At 48.2% G+C, this 12994-nt stretch overlaps 6 non-coding genes across 6 annotated transcripts; all 6 read right to left on the reverse strand.

The window, feature by feature from the left end:
• Positions 1 to 180: 180 nt before the first annotated feature.
• On the reverse strand, positions 181 to 253 carry TRNAR-ACG (transfer RNA arginine (anticodon ACG)). The gene has a single exon. It is a non-coding gene; the product is annotated as a tRNA-Arg (tRNA).
• A 312-nt stretch (positions 254 to 565) lies between these two features.
• Positions 566 to 638, reverse strand: TRNAR-ACG (transfer RNA arginine (anticodon ACG)). Its single transcript has one exon. It is a non-coding gene; the product is annotated as a tRNA-Arg (tRNA).
• A 4526-nt stretch (positions 639 to 5164) lies between these two features.
• TRNAR-ACG (transfer RNA arginine (anticodon ACG)) lies at positions 5165 to 5237 on the reverse strand. Its single transcript has one exon. It is a non-coding gene; the product is annotated as a tRNA-Arg (tRNA).
• A 312-nt stretch (positions 5238 to 5549) lies between these two features.
• Positions 5550 to 5622, reverse strand: TRNAR-ACG (transfer RNA arginine (anticodon ACG)). The gene has a single exon. It is a non-coding gene; the product is annotated as a tRNA-Arg (tRNA).
• Positions 5623 to 10126: 4504 nt separating this feature from the next.
• Positions 10127 to 10199, reverse strand: TRNAR-ACG (transfer RNA arginine (anticodon ACG)). Its single transcript has one exon. It is a non-coding gene; the product is annotated as a tRNA-Arg (tRNA).
• A 312-nt stretch (positions 10200 to 10511) lies between these two features.
• Positions 10512 to 10584, reverse strand: TRNAR-ACG (transfer RNA arginine (anticodon ACG)). Its single transcript has one exon. It is a non-coding gene; the product is annotated as a tRNA-Arg (tRNA).
• Positions 10585 to 12994: the final 2410 nt, after the last annotated feature.

Raw genomic sequence — 12994 nt, forward strand, 5'->3', positions numbered from 1 at the left:
TACAAGCCCACAATGAGCAGGTGAGCGAGCGTGTGCCATCATGAGAAACTTAGTTCTCATTTTTCCCAGAGGAGAGGTAGATAAAACGCACTAACTACGAACAAACAATGTGCTTTTGTGTGCCATGCGTGACAAGGCTCATTTTTAAATACTTTCTAGAACAAAAAGGCAGCATGCGAACGAGCCAGCCAGGAGTCGAACCTGGAATCTTCTGCTCCGTAGGCAGACGCGTTATCCATTGCGCCACTGGCCCTCTGCTGCAGTGACTCTTGGAATCAGCACTTTTGTTACGACGCAGAGGCTCATCATGCGGATTGAGCCATCATGAGCAACTTAGTTCTCATTTTTATAAGGAGAGGTGGTTGAAAACACGCCTACGAACTGACAATGAGCAGGCGTGTGCCATGTGTTAGAGACATCATGAGAAATAACGTAGTTCCCATTTTTTCTCCCGAGTAGAGGTAGAAACACGCTGCAACAGTGACTACAAACACACAATGAGCTTTCGAGTGCCTTGCGTGAGAAGGCTCATTTTTAAATACAGAACAAAAAGGCAGCATTTGAACGAGCCAGCCAGGAGTCGAACCTGGAATCTTCTGCTCCGTAGGCAGACGCGTTATCCATTGCGCCACTGGCCCGCTGCTGCACTGTGAGCTGCATTCAGCACTTTTGTTACGAACCAGAGGCTCAGGTCGGGCTGCCTGAGACATCACGAGAAACTTTGTTCTCATTTTTACAGCGAGAGGTAGGAAAAACGCTACCAACACACAATAAGCAGGCGTGTGACATGTGTTAAAGAAGGCTCATTTTTAAATACTTTATTGAAAACAATACATACAAACATCTGACAAAGAACGCATTTGGCATCAGATACTGCCCGGATTGCAACTCTCTGCACGTATTTTCTGGCGAGTTTTACGGACCAAGCATCTCATTTATTGTACTATAGCACTCACATTTTCATGCGCAAATAACAGATTTAGACTGTTTTCACTTTTTAGTATTGTACCATTTTATGTGCTCGGTGCTCTTCAGTGTTAAATCCGCGGGAGAGGATGATCTGTACCCAGATCAACCCCAAAAGTGCCATACAGATATGAAACAGATAAGGCCTGAGTGATAGCCGTGCCAAGGAGTACTCGACGTGCATGCCACAGAAACGCGAAACATGCAACAAGTGAGAGACATAAAATGGGGTTTTTCACTTTAAGAAAATAACATATAATATATTGAATACAATTTTTTGTTTACTTCTTAAAAGGTGTTTTATTGAGCTGTAGCCTTCCTCTTAGAGAGCAGGACTAAGAAGCCCGGCTGGAGCATTTCAGCACATTTTTATTTCCTTTTGGCGATCGCTGTGTCAGGGTGTTGGGTTGGGGCTCCAAGATTGCCGAACACCAGGCGAGCAGTCTATCATGGGGAACAGTTTAGTATACAACACCGGTGCGATGAAGGCACATGGCCTACTGTGCATTTTAAGCACCACCTATAAGCCGAAACCGTTGCATTGAAGTACAGGTAGGAGGGAGATGACATGTGAAGAGGGACACACGACTTGGTTTTTTTTGGGTTATTTATTTGTTAAATATTGTTGGTTGTTTATCGTCTAATTGACTGCCTTGGGCCATGCTTACCTCTTTGGCCATTCCCACCCACTCCTTGCCCCTCCCACCCAAAACTCAACCCCTTGTATCTATGTTGTTTCTAAGCAGTCTGCTGTGAGTTAATGGCTTAATTGCCGCTGTAAATGGCTACCGGTATAATAACAAAAATCTTACCCAATTCTACCTGTCCTTAACTCACTACCCCACCCCCTCTATTCCCACCTCTCCCCTCTCACCCAATCTACCCTTATCCCCACCCTACTCTACCACCACTGACTATACCCCAAACCACTCTACACCTACCCCACTCTTCGCTACCCACAATATCCCACACCACTGTAGACCTACCCTACCCACTGCCCCACCCCACTGTACCCCTATCCATCAAACCACTGTAGACTGGCAAGGTGACACGAGGTCCTTTGATCCCAATAGATTTCGCCCAGCCTTTCCATATCTTCAGATCACTACCGAGTTAAGGTACGTGTTTGTTGAGTCTTCAACTTACCCCAGACCTACGCTAGTTGTTCAAGATCAGACAGGCAGTCAAAGTGAACAGGCACGCCTTTGACAGTGTCTCTTCGGATGTAGGTAGATGCACAAAGTATTCTATTCTGAGGTCCATGCATTCTGCCATGTAAGCGCCAAACAGCCCTTTCACGGGAAGACCCTTCAAAAAGTAAAGACTCCGCTTTCTGTATGTTGGCATGTAGCACGTAGCCCATCTTGGCAGATAGCGTACATCACATTGCATCTAGTGGTGGCCCTATGTTGTGATTCTTCACTTGCCAAATCATAGCAGTGCTAAAAGGTCATGGCCAAGAGCCCTCAGCGGCAGGGGATCTGCGTCCAGTGCAAATTGGCACATGCCAAAACGTCCTGAACAATGGAGAAGGCAAAGAAGTTTCATTAGTGGTGTAATGGGAGGATAAATCGTGTTCCAGATGTTGGGGACATCCCTCAGACCTGTTAAGGGCCTCCATCACACCACTGAGGAATTATCCTTGTTTGTTACTGTTTGCAATGAATGATTGAAGGAGTTGCGTATCTTCAGATCTATAGATTCCTGCTATGATATGACATGATATTGTATTTGAATCGTACTCATACACGCGTGTTTCAGAGCGTGACGAGGCAAGGGAGGGGAAGAAGGGAGGACAAAACAGCGATCTTCCTAGGCCCAGTGACATTGAGAATGCTCAAGTGCAGGGTAGAGGGAGGGAGGAAAGTGCAAGGAGAGGGGCGAGGTGGAACGTGCCTAGGAAGGGATAAAAACAACAACAACTGGTAGCGCAGCCAGCAGGGTGGCAAGTGCGAGGTTTAAAGCGCAGACAAGGGGTGTCTGATAAGTGCAGGTAAGGGCACTGTAGGGTTACAGATACAGACCCAAGTGCAAGGATTGCGTGCAAGGGTTGCCAGGAGGCAGTGCAGGTGTGCGGCTGGGTGGGCAGGGACCTTGGCCCGAAATCAGAGGGTAGCCAGGTGCACGGAGCCGAAGCAGACAGATCAGCAGGGGAGCGGAAGAGCAAAGGCAGAAGCAAAGAGGAAGGTCTTGAGGTGCTTCCGGAACCAGAGATGGTTCTCCTCAAGTTTCAGTGTGGCAGGCAGGCTGTTCCAGAGGGAGGCCCCAGCTGAGGAAAGAGATCTACCCCCAACTCGTTGCTTGGAGAAGCGACCGGCCCTGAGGGAGTTGGAGGTGGAGGAGAAAAGAGCTCGAGTGGGAAGGTATTTACGGAGGGAGAGTTGAAGGTATTTTGGACCCAGGCCCCAGTAAGCCTTGTGGACAATGCAGAGGGACTTGAATTTAACCCTTGCAGCCACTGGGAGCAATGAAAAGATTTCAGGGCTGGAGAGATACGATCCCTGGGCTTCAGACCAAGGAAACGTCTTGCAGTCCTGTTCTGGATGAGTTGCAGAGGACAGAGAGAAGAAGCAGGCAGATTTAGAAAGAGGCTGTTGCAGTAGTCTAGCCTAGAGAGAATCAGAGCTCTAGATACAGTAAGCTTCTGGGGGAAGGAGAGGAAAGGAACAATACCTCTGCAAATGTACAGTTGGTAGTTTGACTTCTTAGAGATGTCAGAGATGTGAGAAGAAAAGGAGAGTGTGGAGTCGAAGATGACCCCAAGGTTCTTAGCCTCAAAGGTGGGAGCAGGAAGAGGGCCAAGGGAGGCCGGCCAGAGAGTGGCAGGAAAGGAGGGTGCAGGTGTGCCGATGAGGAGAATCTCTGCCTAAATGGGATTAAGGCAGAGATCATTGGCGGCAGACCAGTCCTGGATGGCAGACAGACGGTCAGAGATGAGGGAGGGAAGCCTGAAAACAAGCAGAGTGTCATCCGCATAGCACTGAAAGTTGAAGCAGAGAGCTGCAATGCGGTGGGAAATGGGTGCCAGGTATTGGTTGAACAGCCAGGGAGAGAGGTTAGACCCGTGGGGAACACCACAAGTAGAGAATGAGATGGCGAAAAGGAAGGACCCAAGTTGGACCTGGGAGGGCCGATCAGAGTGGAAAGAGGTCATCCAGGCCAGGGCCTGATCAGTGATACCCGGCTTATCACGGAGACAGTTGAGCAGGATGGCATGGTTGACCGTGTCATAGGCAGAAGAGAAATCGAGTAGGATGAGGACCCAAAAGGGATGTTAGAGTCATGGTTGGACAGCAGGTCTTCACAGGTGTTCAGGAGAGCAGTTTCCATGCTTCTGACAGCTCTGAAGCCAGGCTGATGGTCATGGAGACAACCAACAGAGTCGGTGTGAAGATTAAGCTGGGAGATGGTCAGCTTTTCCAAGAGTTTGCCCTGGAAAGGAGTGATAGAAACCTGCGAAGTTAGCCGGGCCGGAGGGGTCGGCTGTGAAATTTTTGAGAAGAGGGTGCACAAGAGAATGCTTCAGAGTGGAGGGGAAGATTCCACAGGTGATGGAATGGTTACAGAAGTCGGCCAGATTCAGAGCAAGGGTGTCAATGTGGTCCTTGATGGTTTTGGACGAACAGGGAAGAACCTGTTTTGACTGGAATCACACAATCTCCTGGGCTTGCGCCAATCTGGTTTCCAACCAAGCCACGGCACTGAATCGGCCTTATTGGACCTAAAGATTCAGCAGGATGATATCAAAGATGCCAAGAAGCAAGCCCTCCTCTTGTTACTGGGCCTGTCTGCAACCTTCGACCATGTATACATATTGAATAAATCAAAAAGGCAGCCTATGATCGAGCCAGCCAGGCGTCAACCTGGAATTAGTCAAATGTGTTATCCATTGCGCCACTGGACCGCTGCTACAGCGTGAGCAGGAGTCAGCACTTTTGTAACGAAACAGAAGTTTCCTGCTTGAGACACAGTGAGAAACGTACTTCTCATTTTTACAAGGAGAGGTAGAAAAAAACGCTACAAGCCCACAATGAGCAGGTGAGCGAGCGTGTGCCATCATGAGAAACTTAGTTCTCATTTTTCCCAGAGGAGAGGTAGATAAAACGCACTAACTACGAACAAACAATGTGCTTTTGTGTGCCATGCGTGACAAGGCTCATTTTTAAATACTTTCTAGAACAAAAAGGCAGCATGCGAACGAGCCAGCCAGGAGTCGAACCTGGAATCTTCTGCTCCGTAGGCAGACGCGTTATCCATTGCGCCACTGGCCCTCTGCTGCAGTGACTCTTGGAATCAGCACTTTTGTTACGACGCAGAGGCTCATCATGCGGATTGAGCCATCATGAGCAACTTAGTTCTCATTTTTATAAGGAGAGGTGGTTGAAAACACGCCTACGAACTGACAATGAGCAGGCGTGTGCCATGTGTTAGAGACATCATGAGAAATAACGTAGTTCCCATTTTTTCTCCCGAGTAGAGGTAGAAACACGCTGCAACAGTGACTACAAACACACAATGAGCTTTCGAGTGCCTTGCGTGAGAAGGCTCATTTTTAAATACAGAACAAAAAGGCAGCATTTGAACGAGCCAGCCAGGAGTCGAACCTGGAATCTTCTGCTCCGTAGGCAGACGCGTTATCCATTGCGCCACTGGCCCGCTGCTGCACTGTGAGCTGCATTCAGCACTTTTGTTACGAACCAGAGGCTCAGGTCGGGCTGCCTGAGACATCACGAGAAACTTTGTTCTCATTTTTACAGCGAGAGGTAGGAAAAACGCTACCAACACACAATAAGCAGGCGTGTGACATGTGTTAAAGAAGGCTCATTTTTAAATACTTTATTGAAAACAATACATACACACAAAGAACGCATTTGGCATCAGATACTGCCCGGATTGCAACTCTCTGCACGTATTTTCTGGCGAGTTCTACGGACCAAGCATCTCATTTATTGTACTATAGCACTCACATTTTCATGCGCAAATAACAGATTTAGACTGTTTTCACTTTTTAGTATTGTACCATTTTATGTGCTCGGTGCTCTTCAGTGTTAAATCCGCGGGAGAGGATGATCTGTACCCAGATCAACCCCAAAAGTGCCATACAGATATGAAACAGATAAGGCCTGAGTGATAGGCGTGCCAAGGAGTACTCGACATGCATGCCACATAAACGCGAAACATGCAACAAGTGAGAGACATAAAATGGGGTTTTTCACTTTAAGAAATAACATATAATATATTGAATACAATTTTTTGTTTACTTCTTAAAAGGTGTTTTATTGAGCTGCAGCCTTCCTCTTAGAGAGCAGGACTAAGAAGCCCGGCTGGAGCATTTCAGCACATTTTTATTTCCTTTTGGCGATCGCTGTGTCAGGGTGTTGGGTTGGGGCTCCAAGATTGCCGAACACCAGGCGAGCAGTCTATCATGGGGAACAGTTTAGTATACAACACCGGTGCGATGAAGGTACATGGCCTACTGTGCATTTTAAGCACCACCTATAAGCCGAAACCGTTGCATTGAAGTACAGGTAGGAGGGAGATGACATGTGAAGAGGGACACACGACTTGTTTTTTTTTGGGTTATTTATTTGTTAAATATTGTTGGTTGTTTATCGTCTAATTGACTGCCTTGGGCCATGCTTACCTCTTTGGCCATTCCCACCCACTCCTTGCCCCTCCCACCCAAAACTCAACCCCTGGTATCTATGTTGTTTCTAAGCAGTCTGCTGTGAGTTAATGGCTTAATTGCCGCTGTAAATGGCTACCGGTATAATAACAAAAATCTTACCCAATTCTACCTGACCTTAACTCACTACCCCACCCCCTCTATTCCCACCTCTCCCCTCTCACCCAATCTACCCTTATCCCCACCCTACTCTACCACCACTGACTATACCCCAAACCACTCTACACCTACCCCCTCTTCGCTACCCACAATATCCCACACCACTGTACACCTACCCTACCCACTGCCCCACCCCACTGTACCCCTATCCATCAAACCACTGTAGACTGGCAAGGTGACACGAGGTCCTTTGATCCCAATAGATTTCGCCCAGCCTTTCCATATCTTCATATCACTACCGAGTTAAGGTACGTGTTTGTTGAGTCTTCAACTTACCCCAGACCTACGCTAGTTGTTCAAGATCAGACAGGCAGTCAAAGTGAACAGGCACACCTTTGACAGTGTCTCTTCGGATGTAGGTAGATGCACAAAGTATTCTATTCTGAGGTCCATGCATTCTGCCATGTAAGCGCCAAACAGCCCTTTCACAGGAAGACCCTTCAAAAAGTAAAGACTCCGCTTTCTGTATGTTGGCATGTAGCACATAGCCCATCTTGGCAGATAGCGTACATCACATTGCATCTAGTGGTGGCCCTATGTTGTGATTCTTCACTTGCCAAATCATAGCAGTGCTAAAAGGTCATGGCCAAGAGGCCTCAGCGGCAGGGGATCTGCGTCCAGTGCAAATTGGCACATGCCAAAACGTCCTGAACAATGGAGAAGGCAAAGAAGTTTCATTAGTGGTGTAATGGGAGGATAAATCGTGTTCCAGATGTTGGGGACATCCCTCAGACCTGTTAAGGGCCTCCATCACACCACTGAGGAATTATCCTTGTTTGTTACTGTTTGCAATGAATGATTGAAGGAGTTGCGTATCTTCAGATCTATAGATTCCTGCTATGATATGACATGATATTGTATTTGAATCGTACTCATACACGCGTGTTTCAGAGCGTGACGAGGCAAGGGAGGACAAAACAGCGATCTTCCTAGGCCCAGTGACATTGAGAATGCTCAAGTGCAGGGGAGAGGGAGGGAGGAAAGTGCAAGGAGAGGGGCGAGGTGGAACGTGCCTAGGAAGGGATAAAAACAACAACAACTGGTAGCGCAGCCAGCAGGGTGGCAAGTGCGAGGTTTAAAGCGCAGACAAGGGGTGTCTGATAAGTGCAGGTAAGGGCACTGTAGGGTTACAGATACAGACCCAAGTGCAAGGATTGCGTGCAAGGGTTGCCAGGAGGCAGTGCAGGTGTGCGGCTGGGTGGGCAGGGACCTTGGCCCGAAATCAGAGGGTAGCCAGGTGCACGGAGCCGAAGCAGACAGATCAGCAGGGGAGCGGAAGAGCAAAGGCAGAAGCAAAGAGGAAGGTCTTGAGGTGCTTCCGGAACCAGAGATGGTTCTCCTCAAGTTTCAGTGTGGCAGGCAGGCTGTTCCAGAGGGAGGCCCCAGCTGAGGAAAGAGATCTACCCCCAACTCGTTGCTTGGAGAAGCGACCGGCCCTGAGGGAGTTGGAGGTGGATGAGAAAAGAGCTCGAGTGGGAAGGTATTTACGGAGGGAGAGTTGAAGGTATTTTGGACCCAGGCCCCAGTAAGCCTTGTGGACAATGCAGAGGGACTTGAATTTAACCCTTGCAGCCACTGGGAGCAATGAAAAGATTTCAGGGCTGGAGAGATACGATCCCTGGGCTTCAGACCAAGGAAACGTCTTGCAGTCCTGTTCTGGATGAGTTGCAGAGGACAGAGAGAAGAAGCAGGCAGATTTAGAAAGAGGCTGTTGCAGTAGTCTAGCCTAGAGAGAATCAGAGCTCTAGATACAGTAAGCTTCTGGGGGAAGGAGAGGAAAGGAACAATACCTTTGCAAATGTACAGTTGGTAGTTTGACTTCTTAGAGATGTCAGAGATGTGAGAAGAAAAGGAGAGTGTGGAGTCGAAGATGACCCCAAGGTTCTTAGCCTCAAAGGTGGGAGCAGGAAGAGGGCCAAGGGAGGCCGGCCAGAGAGTGGCAGGAAAGGAGGGTGCAGGTGTGCCGATGAGGAGAATCTCTGCCTAAATGGGATTAAGGCAGAGATCATTGGCGGCAGACCAGTCCTGGATGGCAGACAGACGGTCAGAGATGAGGGAGGGAAGCCTGAAAACAAGCAGAGTGTCATCCGCATAGCACTGAAAGTTGAAGCAGAGAGCTGCAATGCGGTGGGAAATGGGTGCCAGGTATTGGTTGAACAGCCAGGGAGAGAGGTTAGACCCGTGGGGAACACCACAAGTAGAGAATGAGATGGCGAAAAGGAAGGACCCAAGTTGGACCTGGGAGGGCCGATCAGAGTGGAAAGAGGTCATCCAGGCCAGGGCCTGATCAGTGATACCCGGCTTATCACGGAGACAGTTGAGCAGGATGGCATGGTTGACCGTGTCAAAGGCAGAAGAGAAATCGAGTAGGATGAGGACCCAAAAGGGATGTTAGAGTCATGGTTGGACAGCAGGTCTTCACAGGTGTTCAGGAGAGCAGTTTCCATGCTTCTGACAGCTCTGAAGCCAGGCTGATGGTCATGGAGACAACCAACAGAGTCGGTGTGAAGATTAAGCTGGGAGATGGTCAGCTTTTCCAAGAGTTTGCCCTGGAAAGGAGTGATAGAAACCTGCGAAGTTAGCCGGGCCGGAGGGGTCGGCTGTGGAATTTTTGAGAAGAGGGTGCACAAGAGAATGCTTCAGAGTGGAGGGGAAGATTCCACAGGTGATGGAATGGTTACAGAAGTCGGCCAGATTCAGAGCAAGGGTGTCAATGTGGTCCTTGATGGTTTTGGACGAACAGGGAAGAACCTGTTTTGACTGGAATCACACAATCTCCTGGGCTTGCGCCAATCTGGTTTCCAACCAAGCCACGGCACTGAATCGGCCTTATTGGACCTAAAGATTCAACAGGATGATATCAAAGATGCCAAGAAGCAAGCCCTCCTCTTGTTACTGGGCCTGTCTGCAGCCTTCGACCATGTATACATATTGAATAAATCAAAAAGGCAGCCTATGATCGAGCCAGCCAGGAGTCAACCTGGAATTAGTCAAATGTGTTATCCATTGCGCCACTGGACCGCTGCTACAGCGTGAGCAGGAGTCAGCACTTTTGTAACGAAACAGAAGTTTCCTGCTTGAGACACAGTGAGAAACGTACTTCTCATTTTTACAAGGAGAGGTAGAAAAAAACGCTACAAGCCCACAATGAGCAGGTGAGCGAGCGTGTGCCATCATGAGAAACTTAGTTCTCATTTTTCCCAGAGGAGAGGTAGAAAAAACGCACTAACTACGAACAAACAATGTGCTTTTGTGTGCCATGCGTGACAAGGCTCATTTTTAAATACTTTCTAGAACAAAAAGGCAGCATGCGAACGAGCCAGCCAGGAGTCGAACCTGGAATCTTCTGCTCCGTAGGCAGACGCGTTATCCATTGCGCCACTGGCCCTCTGCTGCAGTTACTCTTGGAATCAGCACTTTTGTTACGACGCAGAGGCTCATCATGCGGATTGAGCCATCATGAGCAACTTAGTTCTCATTTTTATAAGGAGAGGTGGTTGAAAACACGCCTACGAACTGACAATGAGCAGGCGTGTGCCATGTGTTAGAGACATCATGAGAAATAACGTAGTTCCCATTTTTTCTCCCGAGTAGAGGTAGAAACACGCTGCAACAGTGACTACAAACACACAATGAGCTTTCGAGTGCCTTGCGTGAGAAGGTTCATTTTTAAATACAGAACAAAAAGGCAGCATTTGAACGAGCCAGCCAGGAGTCGAACCTGGAATCTTCTGCTCCGTAGGCAGACGCGTTATCCATTGCGCCACTGGCCCGCTGCTGCACTGTGAGCTGCATTCAGCACTTTTGTTACGAACCAGAGGCTCAGGTCGGGCTGCCTGAGACATCACGAGAAATTTTGTTCTCATTTTTACAGCGAGAGGTAGGAAAAACGCTACCAACACACAATAAGCAGGCGTGTGACATGTGTTAAAGAAGGCTCATTTTTAAATACTTTATTGAAAACATCTGACAAAGAACGCATTTGGCATCAGATACTGCCCGGATTGCAACTGTCTGCACGTATTTTCTGGCGAGTTCTACGGACCAAGCATCTCATTTATTGTACGATAGCACTCACATTTTCATGCGCAAATAACAGATTTAGACTGTTTTCACTTTTTAGTATTGTACCATTTTATGTGCTCGGTGCTCTTCAGTGTTAAATCCGCGGGAGAGGATGATCTGTACCCAGATCAACCCCAAAAGTGCCATACAGATATGAAACAGATAAGGCCTGAGTGATAGGCGTGCCAAGGAGTACTCGACGTGCATGCTACAGAAACGCGAAACATGCAACAAGTGAGAGACATAAAATGGGGTTTTTCACTTTAAGAAAATAACATATAATATATTGAATACAATTTTTTGTTTACTTCTTAAAAGGTGTTTTATTGAGCTGTAGCCTTCCTCTTAGAGAGCAGGACTAAGAAGCCCGGCTGGAGCATTTCAGCACATTTTTATTTCCTTTTGGCGATCGCTGTGTCAGGGTGTTGGGTTGGGGCTCCAAGATTGCCGAACACCAGGCGAGCAGTCTATCATGGGGAACAGTTTAGTATACAACACCGGTGCGATGAAGGCACATGGCCTACTGTGCATTTTAAGCACCACCTATAAGCCGAAACCGTTGCATTGAAGTACAGGTAGGAGGGAGATGACATGTGAAGAGGGACACACGACTTGGTTTTTTTTGGGTTATTTATTTGTTAAATATTGTTGGTTGTTTATCGTCTAATTGACTGCCTTGGGCCATGCTTACCTCTTTGGCCATTCCCACCCACTCCTTGCCCCTCCCACCCAAAACTCAACCCCTGGTATCTATGTTGTTTCTAAGCAGTCTGCTGTGAGTTAATGGCTTAATTGCCGCTGTAAATGGCTACCGGTATAATAACAAAAATCTTACCCAATTCTACCTGTCCTTAACTCACTACCCCACCCCCTCTATTCCCACCTCTCCCCTCTCACCCAATCTACCCTTATCCCCACCCTACTCTACCACCACTGACTATACCCCAAACCACTCTACACCTACCCCACTCTTCGCTACCCACAATATCCCACACCACTGTACACCTACCCTACCCACTGCCCCACCCCACTGTACCCCTATCCATCAAACCACTGTAGACTGGCAAGGTGACACGAGGTCCTTTGATCCCAATAGATTTCGCCCAGCCTTTCCATATCTTCATATCACTACCGAGTTAAGGTACGTGTTTGTTGAGTCTTCAACTTACCCCAGACCTACGCTAGTTGTTCAAGATCAGACAGGCAGTCAAAGTGAACAGGCACGCCTTTGACAGTGTCTCTTCGGATGTAGGTAGATGCACAAAGTATTCTATTCTGAGGTCCATGCATTCTGCCATGTAAGCGCCAAACAGCCCTTTCACAGGAAGACCCTTCAAAAAGTAAAGACTCCGCTTTCTGTATGTTGGCATGTAGCACGTAGCCCATCTTGGCAGATAGCGTACATCACATTGCATCTAGTGGTGGCCCTATGTTGTGATTCTTCACTTGCCAAATCATAGCAGTGCTAAAAGGTCATGGCCAAGAGGCCTCAGCGGCAGGGGATCTGCGTCCAGTGCAAATTGGCACATGCCAAAACGTCCTGAACAATGGAGAAGGCAAAGAAGTTTCATTAGTGGTGTAATGGGAGGATAAATCGTGTTCCAGATGTTGGGGACATCCCTCAGACCTGTTAAGGGCCTCCATCACACCACTGAGGAATTATCCTTGTTTGTTACTGTTTGCAATGAATGATTGAAGGAGTTGCGTATCTTCAGATCTATAGATTCCTGCTATGATATGACATGATATTGTATTTGAATCGTACTCATACACGCGTGTTTCAGAGCGTGACGAGGCAAGGGAGGGGAAGAAGGGAGGACAAAACAGCGATCTTCCTAGGCCCAGTGACATTGAGAATGCTCAAGTGCAGGGGAGAGGGAGGGAGGAAAGTGCAAGGAGAGGGGCGAGGTGGAACGTGCCTAATAAGGGATAAAAACAACAACAACTGGTAGCGCAGCCAGCAGGGTGGCAAGTGCGAGGTTTAAAGCGCAGACAAGGGGTGTCTGATAAGTGCAGGTAAGGGCACTGTAGGGTTACAGATACAGACCCAAGTGCAAGGATTGCGTGCAAGGGTTGCCAGGAGGCAGTGCAGGTGTGCGGCTGGGTGGGCAGGGACCT

Source organism: Ambystoma mexicanum, chromosome 13 (genome assembly GCF_040938575.1).
Source record: "Ambystoma mexicanum isolate Mex_15411 chromosome 13, UKY_AmexF1_1, whole genome shotgun sequence".
Classification (NCBI taxonomy): domain Eukaryota; kingdom Metazoa; phylum Chordata; class Amphibia; order Caudata; family Ambystomatidae; genus Ambystoma; species Ambystoma mexicanum.